Consider the following 4158-nt stretch of genomic DNA (forward strand, 5'->3'; position numbering starts at 1 on the left):
AGCCTGACCTCTTCGCACTCAAACGGCTATAACTTTAGCTACATAGGTCCAAATGACGCGGTTCTAGTTGCGTTGGAAAGCTAACGTCCGGGGATTCAATTTGATATATAATATGCTATTGTTCCTTTGACGCTAGGTGACGCGACCGCCTGATCCATGCAGTCACGTCGCAGTGACGGAAATAAGCGCATTTGAATTCGCAACCAGCGAATTCTGGGCTATTTCTGACCCAGTTTGTGGCCCAGAAAACACAGATTAGAGGCTATAAAGTGGGGGAATGCATCCATTTATGGGAGGCTTTCATATTCACAATTTTAGGAGTAGATGTAGTTTTTAGAGAGAGAGGTTCTCTCCTCTCTCTTAGGATTAGGATTTAGGACTTCTCTTAGTTTTAGGAGTGACTCTCAATCCCAGGTTCTTTATTTTTATTTGTTTTCCCAATTTAGTTCATGAACTCTTCCATGTTACATATAATTTTCTTAATTAATGTTATTTGAGGTATTTCAGTTTATGATTACTTTCTTTAATTTATGTTATTATTGCTTTACATCTGAAGGCATTTTTATTCCAGCAAATTTACTTTTTTCCTTTTGGTTTTGGTTAAGAAATCAGTAACTCAAAAGTTATCTTATCTCAACATAATTGATAACTGTTATCTTTGCTAATTGAACTGAGCTTCAATAATCCCAACCTTTTCTTAGGAAATAAATAGGATTCGAAGATCAAACTAATTAGTCCATTGACTTTCCTTTGCTTTAGTAAAGGTTAACTAAGTGGAATTAAGATTCAACTTTCATTGTTGTTGATAAGAATAACTAAGCCTGGACTTCCAATTTCTCATACCTTGCCAAAAGTTTGATTTACAGTTATTTATTTATTTTATTTGTCATTTAAATATATCTGTGCCCATTGCCCAAACTCAACATCCCCCAATTTACAAACTCATAACCAATAATAAGAACATATCTCCCTGCAATTCCTTGAGAAGACGACCCGAGGTTTAAAATACTCGGTTATCAATTTTAAAAGGGGTTTGTTACTTGTGACAACCAAAACGTTTGTACGAAGGGATTTCTGTCGGTTTAGAGACTATATCTACAACGCGACTATTTTTATGAAATTTTTTACTGGCAAAAATCCCATCGTCAATACCACAAATCAGAAGAGGAATTATCAGCTACATTCACATCTTCTTTGTACAACTTTGCTTGCAACCGGCAGAGAGTAGTGAGACTATTGTCTTCTCTAGCAACAATGAGAGTCCCTTTGGTAATCTTGCATTTTCCACTACCAAAGGAAGTGCAATACCCCTCTTGATCCAATGCCTTCACTGAAATGAGATTGAACCGCATATCTGGTGCATGTCTAACATTCTTCAACTGCAACTTGCATCCCATGTTAGTTTCAAGCCACAAATCACCCATACCAATGATATCACACACTCCTTTATCTCCCAATTTGATCTTGCCAAAATTTCCAGCAGTATAGAAAGTGAAAAATTCATGCCTCGGAGTGACATGACATGAGGCACCAGAGTCCATAATCCAAGTGGAATCATCACAGACAAGATTCACATAATTTTCATCATATGTGATAAGAACATCTTCATAAACAATAGCAGTAGTCTCTTTATCACTTTCTTTACCTTTGTCTTCATATCTTTCCCTTGATTGTTCTCTTTTCAAGAACCTACAATACCTCTTGATATGCCCCGACTTGCCACAATGGTGACAAATGAACTCTTTTCTTGGCTTGTACTTTCCTCTTGACTTGCTTTGACTCTCTGAACTGTCAGAACTGTGAGATTTTCTACTTTGACTTCTCCCCCGTGACTCTGAAACAAGGGCTTCTGACTGGGAGGAGGTATTAGTCAAACCTCGCTCTCTTCTTCTGGCTTCTTCATTCAACATGCTCTCTTTGACCATTGCTAATGTCAACTTTCCTTTTGGAGCTAAGTTAGTCAGTGTCACAACCAGAACTTCCCAACTATCAGGCAAAGAGCTCAACAACAACAAGGCTTGTAACTCATCATTCAAAGTGATTTCATTACTTGTCAGTTGGTTCACCGTCTCCTGAAAAATGCTCAAATGCTCTGGCATTGATTTACCTTCAACATACTTCATATTGACAAGCTTCCTAATCAAGAATATTTTGTTTTGTACATTCTTCCTCTCATATAACTCTTTTAATTTCTTCCACATCTTCTCGGCATTCGTTTTGGTGTCAACATGTGGATACACACTAAGATCAAGCCATTGCCTAATCAAAGCAACTGCCTTCCGATTCAGCTTCTTTCATTCAGCATCGGATTTAGTACCTTTGGATTTATCTCCCTCCACAGGATCATACAAGTCCTTACTATACAACATATCTTCCATGAAAGTCTTCCAAATTGAATAATTTTGGAAATTTAATTTGACCATATTCGGTTCATGAGTATTTTCCTCCATTTAATTAGCACAGAAATAAACAACCAAAGCTCTGATACCACTTGTTGGGCCAACCGTGGAGAGCTCTCGACCACCGGGGAGACTTCGGGGAGGAATCAAGTGAGATAACATAAGATGAGAAGACACCACATCCAACTCAAAACCTTAAGGCGTCAAGTTAATGCGTCTCTCATCTTATAAACTCCTCACTCTTCCTTACTTTCTTTGATGTGAGACTAACTTCATGCACTCCTCACACTTGCAACACTAACAATCTTCCCCTTAAGTGTGAGTCTCCACATCAAGCATCAACTCCCCCTCTTTCTAGCTCCTCCACCACGAGTATTCGTCCATCACACCGCGGGACACGCTGCCCGGACCACCTTTGCCGAAAAGACTTTCGATGTTTCACCTTGAATACTTCTTAAAACCAGACCGATTAAACCATCGGCTCTGATACCACTTTGTTAGGAAAATCTCAACAAAGGTTCAAAACAAGAACCTATCTAATAGCGGAAGCACCAAAAATAATTTTTCCACAACCTGTGCGATTAAATAGGCAATACCAAAGATACTCCAAGCAGCAAATATAATGGCAGAAATTAAATAACCAGACACTAGAATTTTAACGTGGAAAAACCCCCAAAAGAGGGACAAAAAATTCACGGGACCTAGTCCAGAAAATCTTCCACTATCAGAATAATGGGTACACAAATAGTCTTCCTAGTGACACTAGGGCATCTCAACAATCAACAAAATATATCATCAAAACTGATGGAATCAACATAAACCCTCCACAAAAGTGGGTATCTCAAATCAGGAAAAAGAGAAGGCAATACAGCTAGCAAGTTATATCCTAATGTTCATCTTTACACCAGGAATAACATACTAAAATTTTATAAGAAATTGAGCAAGTTTACCAAGTCAATGTGATCAATGTTGGCATGCCCTTTTCCCCCAAAATTCCTTCTTCTCTCGACGCCGAAACCTGCTTCGTTCTTTTCTTTCATTCAAATGAATGAATCCCTCTGTCTCTCTCTTCCTCGTGGCTATTAGCCACTTCTCTCTTTATTTTTTTTTTATTTTAGAGCTTGTGGGCCCTACTTGGTTGGGGACCACTAACACTTATTTTTTTTAGAGGATGAGTGAAGTAGTTGCTATGGTGAAGGAAGAGGCCTTGAAGTGGGAGGAAATAATTTCATTCATCATCAATCTTCATATAGTTTTGGGAGTTGATTAATAATATAGTGTGATCATCTTAATTTTCTACTTACTTTTATGTGTGAAGATCATGAAATTTGAGGTTTAGTAGGGTTCTATAGTTACCATTATGTTTGAACAAATTCTTTAGTAATTTTCTTCATTTAAAAGTTTAGAATCTCAACTGTATTACTTTTTATTTCTTCTCAACTTTATTTATTTTTAACCTTGAAAGAGATTTAGTCTATAGCTTTGTCAAACAAGGTTTATAATTCATATATACAAGGTTTAATTGTTATACTTAGGAGTACTAAATTTTCTTAGGATACTATTGAAAGGAATTTTTGGCAAACTAATTTTACTAATTAATTCTTTTTTATTTAGTCCTCTTCTTGATGGAACTTTTCACTTGCATGTTTATTCTATTTTTAGATTTGTAAAGTCAAAGAAAGGCTTTGTATCAATGCTTTATAATTATTTTTTTTTTGGGACATGTGATTAACCGTCGAAACTTATATTTCATTATTAA

Source organism: Arachis ipaensis, chromosome B05 (assembly GCF_000816755.2).
Source record: "Arachis ipaensis cultivar K30076 chromosome B05, Araip1.1, whole genome shotgun sequence".
NCBI lineage: Eukaryota > Viridiplantae > Streptophyta > Magnoliopsida > Fabales > Fabaceae > Arachis > Arachis ipaensis.